Source organism: Channa argus, chromosome 7 (genome assembly GCF_033026475.1).
Source record: "Channa argus isolate prfri chromosome 7, Channa argus male v1.0, whole genome shotgun sequence".
Taxonomy (NCBI): Eukaryota; Metazoa; Chordata; class Actinopteri; order Anabantiformes; family Channidae; genus Channa; species Channa argus.
Window position 1 is genome coordinate 12,725,479 of NC_090203.1, and position 13,000 is coordinate 12,738,478.

The window sequence follows — 13,000 nt, forward strand, 5'->3', positions numbered from 1 at the left end:
GTGTGTGTTTGTGTGTGTGTGTGTGTGTGTGTTGCCCGCCTGCCTGAGGTGAACTATGAGATGTTGATGCTAATATGTTCTGATGGACTCACACACAGACACAGACCCTGCCTATGACTCACAGACAAGACGCACATACCCCCTCTGGGACAGCCTGAGGAACACACACACACACACACAGACACACACACACACACACACACACACACATACACTTGCCAGGCTAGATATTTGCTTGAGCCACTCATGGATCTTGTTCTAATGGGAGAGTGGGATTTGACTGGGAAGGGTTGTGTGATCATTGGGACATTTCCTTGCATTCTTTTCAAATGGTGAAGTTGCAGTTGAAACATTTCATTGTGTCTTTGTGATTTTTTTTGATTTTTTTTGCAGTTAATTTCTTTGTGAAATTAGATTGGGATGTCTTGGGGTTTCTCATTCACCCCTCACTCACCCTTGTATTGGCATAAATGTGTGTAAGCACAATGTTCTGTTCTGTCACTGCCTATAGTGTGGGCCATGAATAGTCCTTATTGAGCAGCTCTGGAAGTGCGAAGGAGTTTTCTGGGTGCATGGCTGACTTCTCTCAGGGCACTGACGAAAGAAGTTGAGGACAGCAACTGGAGGGTGCAGACTTGGTAAAGATGGATGATGAGGCTACATGAGGAAAGCAAGGCAATACTGAAGTCGTAGCTCTGAGCCAAAGGCTTTGCCTCATTTTCTCCCTGACTCAGTGCATATAATCAGACATTAAAACATGACTAAAATACTTACATTAGCCACTGCTTTGCTTTGGATCAGGACACTGACACGTGTGTTTAGATGTGTGTGTGTACATTTGCTAACATAGAAGAAGAGACAAATGCACAATTTTGCAGATGCAGGACGAGCCAAAGGGTTAATATGATCTGTGTGTGACGCCAACCGTATGCTCATTATAATACTGCTTTGAGCTTCCAAATGACAGATATCTCTCACACACACAGAACACACACACACACACACACACACACACACACACACACACACACTGATCAGTAGGTCATTTTGAGATCAAGTGACCGCCCATTATTAAAGAGAAACAGAACATGACCTTGATATCAATGCAGTTCTGTCAGTGAGCTGTTTCTGCATTCTCTTTTTTGTGGTCCTCAATCCATTATTTTCTTTAAGGAATGATGTATGTTCTCTGATCTTACTCTGTATAATAGTCTGAGATTACACTCAGCAGGAAAAGATGCAAAAACAGAAATTAACCGGGTCTGATAAAAATTACATTGAATGTTCTTGATTGCAATTCAGAGTATACTGAGAAATTGCAGGATTTAGGAGGAACTTTCCCCCTGTTCCCAAGTTTTCAATAAAGTGCCAGCTATTCATACTTGAATGCATCTATTGTCCTTTATAGGCCACTGTAGGTGAGTTGTGGGAACTGGTGACGAAGGGATTCTTTCCAATGCTTCTAAGTGTGAAAAAAAAAAACGACTTGCTGTTTTTTTTGTTTGTTTTTTTTTTTTTATGGAAAAATTACCCTAAGGGTACCTCTGTCTTCCACTGCAAGCAGTTGCAAACAACATTACAATTTAAAACAAATCAGATCTTGACAAACAGATGGATGCCTTACCAAGAAGTAACCAACATTTATTATGTTTTTGTTCTGATTTTGGGACTATATGTGGGTAAATGTGTGGGTGGAGAGGCCCTTTGTTCTTAGAGGAGATGGGAGGAATGTTCACTACTGCACATCTTGGTTACAATAGGGCCTCTACATCTGTGTACTCCTGTGTGTGTATGTGTACTACACATCTTCTGCCTCTATGTGTGTTGTGTGTGTGCTTGTGTTCGTGCATGCATGCGTGCCTGTGTGGGTCATGCTCTTTCTTTCTTTACTGCTCTAACGTGGCCCCCCTGTCTATTGTCTCTGCTGATAATAATGCTGAATCACCAATGTAAACGGTCAGTTTACCAGTCATTGTTAACACCATTTTAACATGCATTATGCATTATGGAAGCTCAGTACTTGAAGAAGAAGCCCATTAAGAGCTGAAATTGTAGAACCCTATGCTATCACTAGAAAGATTGGTAAAACACATAATTGGGATTACGATTAACCCCACCTATTGTAATCTGAAAGAGAAATCCATACCTGCCTATTCTGTAGATGACTGCGGGCATTGTGTAAGAAACAGGTGCAACCAGGACAGGTCCCCAGTCTATCACAGAACTGACACGAGGGAGACAGAAAACTATTCATGCTTACATACACACCTACAGGCAATTTACATTTACCAGTTAACCGAACCTGCGAGTCTTGGGAGGAAGCCAGAGTACCTGGAGGAAACCAATGGAGGCACAGGGAAAATATGCAAACATCACACAGCTTACCCTCTTGCAACAGTGCTAACCACTGTAAACAAACATGAATGATAACATCATTACACAAACTGTCCACTGTTAACATTCAGACCAACTTTATGGTGACCTACTGTTGTTACCATAGTTGTGGGTTACTGACTTTTCCTTTACATTATTTAGCCAATCAGCTGACTTTGTTAACCAGACCCATCTGATCATCTCATTGCTGTTTCTTTTAAAAATATCTTTTTCATCACATATTGAGTGTAAATTACAATAAAAAAAGAGATAAACTGAAGGATTACCAAAAAATAGGCTGTACCCAAAAATAAGAAGTTTTCATAAACTTGCATCGTTCTTTAGGGCTCAGTTTTGAAGCAGTTAACATTTGCTTGTCTCTGATGTCAACACTCTGTAAATGGGCTATGAATTAATAGCTGTAACAGGGATGAAGAAAGCCTGTGTGTATTTGTAATGTGTCACAACTTTGACAGATTCAGCCTTTGTCCCTCTCTTCACTTATCCTCTGCATTCCTTTCATCTGTGAATCACTTTCTTTTTTCCTCTCCATGACTTCATGAGTCTAATGGCGAATCATACATTTTGTTTTATTGCACTGGACTGCTGTTAGAAAATTGTCTGCAACACTCCTCTATAGTGAGGAACAAACCTGACCACTTAGGTATCTGAGGAATCCACAGCATCATCACATTCTGGTCTGATAACACTGGAATAGCCTGATTCCTATCACCTGTGATGTTGTAACTGTCTCTATCTTTGTGTGTGTTTATGCGTGTGGGAGTGAAATGTGTTGTGTCCTCATACCATAATAGGCTTCTCTGAATAACTGTCCCATAATTTTAGTCTCGTGAGTAGATACAGCCGGCTCTGGCCTCAAAAGGAAGAGAGAGAGAGGAGAAGATAGTAGCTGTAACTCACACGTTAACTCTCTGTTTCAAACACACACACACACACAGGACCCCTTTTTCACCCTTTATGTCAGACATCAAGGTTTCTGGAAGGAATTCCAGGCATCCAGGGAACTATCTTCCCGATTCCTAAAGGCTTAGTGTTATACTCATCCTGTCTAGGTCTGCAGCCAAGAAACACACTCATACACAGACCAACTACCAGAGATATCCACTAGGACAGGCTGAGTTTCCATCATGACTGAAAGGCAGGGAATGCTGGCATAATCCTGGATGTGCTAAACCACGAGTGATGAATTTCCTCGTTGATGCTGAACTGGCAAACACTGTCACTCATGGGAACAGAATATGCACAATATGTTCAAGAGAGGAGAAAGGCAGAAGGAGCGAGGCGACCGATAAGCTGTTTAAAGACTGTGTGTCACTTAACTCAAGTATGTACTTTGGAGATGAGGGGTGGGCTTTCACCAGAGCTCCTCTTACCTTCACGCTTCTCTCATGTCTGTCCAAACCAGACCCACAGACGGTCAGGTTTGTTTTTCCACTGCCATGGTAAAGCACAGCTTTCTGCTGTGTTTAGACAACACAGAGTCAGCTGGTGGAGAGACATGGAGCTCCTGGGGTTTTCATTTGTCAGAAGTATATGGCCAAAATATTTAGCAATTATTGAACAACTCTTTCTAAAATTGCTTTTACAACATTCTCCATTTTTATGCTGTCAGACTTGGCTTTCCCCCAGATTTTGGGCTGCAGAGATTTGTTCTCATTCAACCACTAATGTTGATGAGGCCTAATTTACAATGGGAGGTCATCCCTTACATTTTGCAGAGGGGTTTTCTCATGTTGGAGTGGAAAAGGACCTCCCCCCATCAACTTTTACTTTTGTATTAATTTTTTTCTGTAGCTTTAATACTTTACTGGAACTAAAGTGACAAGCCAAACCATGGGTCACGCATCAGTTCAATACAAAAGATATGAACATGTGCCATTTATTATACATGTAAGGACTTTGTGCATTTGCATAAAAGTATGTAATGGTCTATGGCCTGTACTTATCAGCATGCATTTTAGATTTATGAATTCACATACAGACTTATAAATAAAATAAAAATATATTACAGTGTGTAGGACTAACAATAACAGATCCAGAGGTTTCCATGCAGATTCCCCAGTTAACTTAAAACAGCTCTATTTAAAACAAAAGTGAATGGTGGGGTGGTGAGAATACCAGTGAGATGATGAAACATGATTTATAGTTTGAATGTTTATATCCCTGCCACACAGCTGCAGTTTATAGTAGTTATTAATAGTTCCTTCAGTAATAAGTTATTATAGCGACAGTTGTTTTATTAACAATCATAACAATTGCAAGGTAAATGCAAGTGTTCAAGTGTCAAATAAATCTCTCAGAAAAGTGTCTTCTATGTATTTGATGACACAAAAGTAGGTTTAACATCTTTGCCGGAACACCATTTTTTTTCTCAGTATCCTGCTGCGCTGAAAATGCCAATGTATGGAGCACTGTTTTTCTTTGCACCTTTCTCATGTCTTACTTCTCCACCATCACCAGAACCTGAGGTCAGATACCTGGAGAATCCACCGAGCACTGCTTCTGCTATGCCAGGTCATGGTGGCAACAGCAGCTTATAACACTCGTTATGTTAGCGTTTCCTTTATTTGTCACCCACCTCCGTGTGTATGTTGAGCATTTTTCAAGCGCTTGTTTTGTGCTAGCAGCTGAGTTTCAGTGTTTTGAGTGTGAACTATCTGAATATAATCAGAAATATTTCACACTCATTGCCAATTCCCACTTGCTTGCTCACTCAAATTTGAGATCTCGCACTTCATAGTGGACGACGAGTGAGTGAGTGCTATAGAGTGTGCGTGAGTGTGCAGCCGGTGGAGAGCTGTGTCCATGAAAGACTCTTCTTCCCCCCACTCACTGGAATGAGAAGAGTGGGCTGCCATGGAATTGAGAACCCTCATCCTCTTCACTATATTGTGAAAGAGCCACTGGGTCCATGCTAAGTGCTGCAGGGCACTATTACTGTGAAAAGGACCCCTCTCTAGGGTGTCCTTTCAAGTATCTTCTGAGCGGGACACTACTGAGAGCCATGGCCAACTAGTGTGTGTGTCTGCATGTGTGGGCCAGTGCACTCTCTTGTATAATGTGTTGCCGGGAAGGTTAGTGCAGCTGAAACCAGATCAGGTATGTATGACTGCCACCGCGTGAGTATGCATTTATAGAGCAGCGCGTGAGTGTGCCAGGTTACAGTATTAATAGACATCCGTGTGTTTGTATAGGCCACTAATAGCCAGATGGTTGATATTGGTGGATCAGTTTCCATCTCAATCTGTGGCGTGGAAGCGCCTGATTCAGCAGGTGTCCCCCATGAATGTTCTGGCTGTTCTCTGGCCACTTGCAAAGTGTCTGTGTGTCCTGAGGAGGGTTTGCCTTGTGATGTGGCCTGACCACCGACCTGCTGGGGGTCACATAACTGTGAAAACACTGACTGAATATTCTTCAGTCAAAAGGATGGTTCTGAGACTTTGGAAGAGACGAAGAGCCTGATGATATTCCATCAATAGAAATACACAAAAACCAATAAGCAAAGTTTGTAATGTGTTGCTGTATTCAGTCATTTTTGAAATCAAAAGAAATACAAAAATGCATTGTGCAACTATAAAAGAAAATGTACAAAAAAGTATTCCAAAGGGATATCAGACAGAGTATTCTACTTTGAAATTTTTTGTTTTACCAATGGCTCTCCATTAGTTTTCTATTTGCCAACTCTAAAGTCAATGATGTGGAACTCTAGGGCCTTGTTGCAGCAAAGCTTTGCTAATCTGCTGTGAGAGCTCTCTCTGGGTATCATCTGTGCTTGCTGGGAACATGAGCCCTTAAAACCTTCAGGATGGCAGTGATTCATCTGCAGCTGAGGTGTTTTTGGAGTAGAAACTAATGGACAAGGGTAGGCATCTCAGAGTTAGTAGACAAACCTAATGACGTGTGTCTTGATTTATTTGCACAGTGGTTTTCAATTGGTAAAACATGGCACGGTGAAGGGTTTGAATTCCAGTATGGGCAAACATGATGGAAATGTAAGTGCTTATGGTGCTTTCAGGATGATTTGTGTAGTTTGGATGGAAATTTGCCAAAAGGTGTACAAGTGCCTTCAGATGAAAACCTATGCTCAAATGGCAACTTTTTATTTTTTTAAAGAATTGAAAGCATGTACAATGCTCCTCAGAGAGTCACCAATGCAAAGTATTTCTACAGAAAACAGAGAAATAAAAGATGTAGTTTCTCTTACATCAGTGCTAAAACATAACATTTTTCCAACCACACTTTCATGATCAGATAAAAACAGACATCTTACAGTTTTTCAGTACTATTACTCTTTTTGTATGAGTTTTAAACTGTAGTTTTCTTTATTCCCTTTCTGTGCTCTTTGAAAACAAAGCGCTATAAACACTTGACTAAACATGGTATAGACAAAAACACAAGACTCTACTCATGTGGCACGTGCTACGCAGTATATTCTAAGTAAGTCATCTGCCGTCTTGTATTCCTGCTTCTAACTGACCTCGTCTAACCAACCTCTCCTGTCTTCCCAGATCCTGGTTGAGTGTCTCCCCCCCACATGAAGATCACCCATACTCCTTGCACTTCTTTTTTCATTAAACTCTTTGAAACCTATCTTGAGTTCTGGTCATTTAACTGTGTCATTCTATTTAGTTTCATGACAGTACAATCTGGCCAACATTGACCCGACCAGCTCCATTCAGGGGGCTATTATTAGCCAGGAAGCCAGTTTAGACTCCCTGGAAGTCAGGTTGTATAATTTATCTCAGCAGGTGCAGAAAACAGCTCTGGCGTCTGCTCCTGTCCCATTGCTCCTCCAGCAATGGGACAGAGTACTGTAATCATGTCGGACCAGGAATCCAAACTTTGCCACTCATCGCTACCCTAGAAACATCTAACCCATGCAGCTGGGGCTCTACCATCTTTCTTCACGTGAGAGAGAGATGTGCTTCAGGGAGAATTTATGTTTATATTGCGGGGTCCAGGCCATCAGTCCATTTCACTTCTAGTAAAATTGGGGGGTTCAGTGTCGGTCGGACCCTGTTGAGCCGATCTATGACTTCACCACCAGCCTCCCATGTTGTCGCTTCTGCTCAGGTCAGTGTTGGTCCCACTCTCGCTCCTGTCTCTGTGTTTATCGACTCGGGCGCTGATGCCAAATTCATGAACTGTCATTTTGCCCAGAGAATCTATGTGGCTATAATACCCTTACATCAGTGTTTTCAGGTGCGTTCCCTCAACAATCAACATTTGCATCAGGTTCCGCAAAACTGCCCCTCTCTCTCACCGTGGAAAACCACATGGAAACCATCTCGCTCCTCGTTATTCGGTCCCTTCACTATCCAGTGGTGTTAGGAATTCTGTAGCTGGAGACCCACGACCCGCACCTGGACTGGAAGACTGGTAAGATTTTGGAGTGGGGGGCTTCCTGTTCTGAGTCACGTCTGCATTCATCTAGGTCCCGTGTGTCTAAACCGGAAAAGACCGTAACTGTTTTTCCTGATATATCTATGGAGCCAGCAGTATACTCTGATCTGAAAGAAGTCCGAGCTACCTCTTTACCTCCATATAGACCCTATGACTGTGCTATAGACCTTACAGCTGGGGCATCACCACTGGCTTGACTCTTTTTACTCTTTTCAGGGAATGCCTACCACCTGGTCCGTATCAGCCAAGGGGACGAATGGAAGACAGCCTTCAATACTCCATCTGGGCAGTATAAGTATCTGGTAATGCCGTTCCGCCTGATCAATGCTCCTGCTGTCTTTCAGAACGTGGTTTATGATGTTTTGGGAGACATGCTGAATAAGTTTGTTTTCTCTTGATGACATTCTATTCTTAGTTCTCCCGTTCTGAGATCAAGCATATACATCATGTTCTTCAGGTCCTCCAGCGGCTCCTGCAGAACTAGTTATTTGTCAAGGCAGAGAAGTGCGAATTTCATGCATCGTTCTCTTTCCAGCATCATCATTCCTGCAGGCCACATTCAGATGGACCCGGCCAAAGTGGAAGCGGTCCGCTCATGGAGTGTTCCCGAGACTAGAAAGCAGCTATAGAAGTTCCTGGGGTTTACCAATTTCTACCAGAAGTACATCAGAACCTACAACTCAAACACGTCGCCCCTCCATCAGCTAACCTGAAAACCAAGTTTGCATGGAACGCTCAAGTGGCACAAGCCTTCCTTCATTTCTCCACGGCTCCCATTCTGACACTCCTGGACCTGTGGAGGTCCGGGGAGGTGGATGCCTGTAACACCTTTGGCAAACTTGTCCCAGTGGTCCTTTTGGGACCAGAAAGTTCATCTGTGTTCCTTCTTCTCCTGGCATCTGTCCCCAGCTAAGAGGAACTATAGCATTGGTGATTTGAAAGAATGGTGACACTGGTTAGAGGGGGCAGGGCAAAGATTTGTGGTTTACACAGATCATAAAAGTATCTCCATTCAGCAAAAAGTCAGGCAGACGCTTTATCCTGGCAGTTTGCTGATGATTCAGAGAAAGAGGAATCTGGTCTCATACTGCTTGTTTAGGGGTTCGAGCAAGACATAATAAACGCTTTGGAGAATCAGCCAGCACCTTCAGCCGGGAATAAATTATTCATCCCTGAAAATGTTAACCGGGAGTTTCCTGCACCTGTTTTGTAGTCAGACAGAGTTTCTGGTAGCCAGCCATGCTCCGGGGACATCAAGTAATACGTGGCTGCTTGTCTTGTCTGCGTTCATTGCAAGACACCTGGGCAACGACCATCTGACCCCTTCCTGTGCCTAAACGACCCTGATCCCACATCTCTATCGACTTCGTCACTGGCCTACCGCCCTCTGAAAGTAACATACCATACTCACCATTGTTGATTGATATTCTAAAATGGCACATTTTGTTCCGCTTCCCAAACTCCCTTCAGCCAAAGAAACTGCCGAAATCATGATCCACCAGGTCTTCAGGTTACACAGCCTCCCCCGTGATAGCTTCCGTGGGCCCCAATTCACAGCCAGGTTCTGGTCTGAATTCTGTCAGCTTTTGGGTATATCAGTCAGCCTGTCTTCCAGTTTCCACCCACAGACCAATGGTCAGACAAAGAGGAGCACATCGTCACAGATTATTATGATGGAGGGAGAAGAACCTTGTCAGGATCACCATCAGTAGTGCTGCCTGATAAACATAGTAGACAAAAATAGTAGAGACCTAATTTGTTTTCTGCTTGACCCCTGAGCATTGTTGACTACATCTAGTTATAAATTTTATAGTCATATAATTATCTATAAAATATCTAATCAAATTCAGAACTATATAGTGTTTCATCTGAAGCTTTAACAGAACATAACATTTCATTACACCTGGTCTATAAGTCGGTATATCAGATGTTAATCTGACAGTGAAAACTCCTTCCACTCTTCCACACTCTTATCCCAGTTGCTGCAGTTTTGTGTGGGGAGTGTTGTGGAGTGTCAGTAACACTGTAAGAACAGAAAGTCTCTTCAACTTATGAGGAGTTATGAAGAGTTTGACGAGTTTAATCTGGCTCCTGTAATTTGTGGGGGATCATATTTTCATGCGCAGCAGTGACAGGTGGTGTGATCATGTTTGAGGTGTGTGTGTGTGTGTGTGTGTGTGTGCATGCTCTATTACACATGGCTGTTCCACAAGCCCATAATTACACTGTCAGAAGGAGCCTGAGTGGAATAATACACACATGAATACAGCATGGGAGCACACATACACACTCTTCACTTAAACATCATCATGAGTTGGCAGTGGGCTCCTTTTCCACCTCGGGTCAGGCTTAGTTCATACGCAAAAAGTGTGTGTGTGTGTGTGTGTGGTAGTCCTGCTCCAGTTTTATTTTTAAAGTGAGCTCAGACAAAGGCCTCCAGTCAGACTGCTCTGAGAACAGGGCCTTGGGAACATGACCAGTGGCTGTTGCGTCATATACTGTAGTGTGTGTGTGTGCCTTAGAGAGAAAGTGTATCTTTTGTAAAGCTGAAAAGGAACAAAGAAGAAAAAGCTCTTAAAAATCCTTGGCAGATGTGCAAGAGCATAACTAAAAAAACTGTCTTAGTAGATATTTGAAAGTCATGGGACGTCATTGTGTGATTTCATAGGAAGGATTTTATTTGCGATAGGAGCAAGTCCGAGACACACACACACACTGTTAAAGCACAGTAGACACAGTGAGCAGAGTTTGTCTACAGACAGACCACACCACACCTAGTACTGTACTTTCTCAACAGGTTTGTCGAGAAAGAGATAAAAGAAAGAAAAGTGAGGAGAGATAAAAAGGAGAGGAGAATGGGCGAAGCTAAGAGAGAAAGAGGAGATTAGGAGAACTGAATAGAGGACACACGTAAAGAGAAAAGATGCGGGGAAATTGAACGGAGGAGGAGATACCAGGACAGGAGAGATGATGAAAAAGGGAAGGAGAAAGGATGCAAAGAGATGGGAAAAAGAGAAGACGATTACACCTCTCTCAGTACTTGTCTGTTCTCTGTTTGCATGGAGTCTTCTCAAACCGACAGACAGCAGAGGAGTTAGGAAAGCCTGGCCTCAGTTACATTACGTCATGCCCCCCCCACACACGCACACACACTTTCTCAACTTCAGCGCGTAATCTGTCCCGTAACTACACCGCTGCCAGCTCCTGTCTTTCTGTCTTTCTTTCTTCCTCTGTTTTCAAGTCTTTTTTTCCAGAGCTAATGACGCACTCTGGCATAATGAAACTGTTAAGAGGAGTCCGGTGGAAGCTGGGGCTGAGACCAAAAGGGGGTGTGGGTGGGTGTAAAGTGACACCACACCAGGGCACTATATTTACAACGCTCCTCTTTAACACACAGCCTATTTATAGCTCCCAGGTCTTTTTTCAGCGTCTGCCGCACACTCTTGGACCGTCACAAACACAGGCATCAGATGGCATTGGTGGATTTACTCTGCACTGTGCTGCCAAAGGGAACACGCCTTATCCTCCAGCATGTTCCTGTGCAAACCCAACCTCTCCACGCTTCTTTTCTTTCCTGGCCTATCAAAGATCTGTCTTTTCTTTAAATGAAAGGAGAGAAGGGGCACCCTCATTCTGTAGTCGGTTGACGTGAGTAGACAGGACAGCAAAAAGAGGTGACATAATTGGAGGAGTTTATATGTAGTTAAGGATTACACACATTCATACGCAGGTTTTTTTTGTGTGTGTGCACACACAAACGTGCATGATCAGTATTGACCCCAAGACCCCAATTCCTCTTACATTGCTTTTTACCCATAGATCTTGCTGAGGTAAAAATTGCTTCTTCAAAACTAACATGTCTGCAAATTACATGCTTAAAGGCGCTTTAACTTTAATAGACATGTTCACATTAGATTTGATAATCTAGCTTTAGAACCAAAGGCCAATAAAGTCAACTTGTTACTCAAAAAAACTTGTTTTGGTCCAGGTGATTTAGCCAATTATAGACCGATATCTAATCTCCCGTTTATTTCTAAAAAAGTAGTTGCAAAGCAATTATATCACCACCTGTACAGAAATAACCTGTCTGAAGTTTTCCAGTCAGGATTTACAGTTCATCATACTACAGAAACAGCACTGGTGAAAGTCACCAATGATCTTTTCTTGGCTTCAGATATTGGACTTGTGCCTAGATCTTAGTGCTGCATTTGACACCACTTTATTTCAAAGAGTGAAACATGGATTTAGGATTAAAGGAACTGCACTGCATTGGTTTAGATCTTATCTGTCAGACAGATTCCACTTTGTTTATGTTAATGATGACTCTTCTATGTGCACAAAAGTAAGTTATGGAGTTCCATGGGGCTCTGTATTAGGACCAGTACTTTTCACTCTGTATATGTCGCCTCTAGACCACATTATTACGAAAAATTCCTAATAAACACTTCCACTGCCATGCAGATGATGCCCAACTGTATTAAGATACTAACCAATTAGTCAAACTTCAAGTATGCCTAAAAGACATAAAGCCCTGAATGTCCTATAATTTCCTACTTCTTAATTCAGACAAAACTGAAATTATTGTATTTGGGCCTAAAAATATGAGGAATATGCTGTCTAACAATATAGTTACTTTAGATGGACCTTTGCCTCCAGTACTGCTGGGAGGACGCTTGGAGTCATCTTTGACCAGGATTTGTCCTTTACCTCGCAAATGAAACAAATCTATAGGAAAGCCCTCATCTACCTACTGAACAATGCCAAAATTAGGAGCATCCTGTTTCAAAGTGATGCTGAAAAATTAGTCAATGCATGTGTTACTTCTATTTTAGGGGTGTCATAATAACGCCCTAAACAGCCTCCAATTAATTCAAAATGCTGCATTAAGAGTGCTGACTGGAATTAGCAAGAGAGTTCATAATTCTCCTTCATTAGCTTATCTCCATTGGCTTCTCATAAAATCTAGAATAGAATTTAAAACCCTCTTCTTTACATGCAAAGCGGTAATAGTCAAGATCCATCATATTTAAAATTCCTCATAGTACCATATCGTCCAATTAGACCAATTCAATCTCAGAATTTCCAAAAGTAGAATGGGAGGCAGAGCCTTTAGCTATCAAGCCCCTTTCTTGCAGAAGCAGCTCCCAATCCAGATTCGGGCGGCAGACACCCTCTCTACTTTTAAGACTAGGCTTAAAACCTT

General features: G+C 42.4%; 1 long non-coding RNA gene across 1 annotated transcript; it reads left to right on the plus strand.

The window, feature by feature from the left end:
• The first annotated feature begins 6,942 nt into the window (after positions 1 to 6,942).
• Positions 6,943 to 8,649, plus strand: LOC137130972 (uncharacterized). The gene is made up of 4 exons (XR_010914925.1): positions 6,943 to 7,467; positions 7,588 to 7,773; positions 8,014 to 8,099; positions 8,333 to 8,649. It is a non-coding gene; the product is annotated as an uncharacterized lncRNA (long non-coding RNA).
• The last annotated feature ends 4,351 nt before the right edge of the window (positions 8,650 to 13,000 follow it).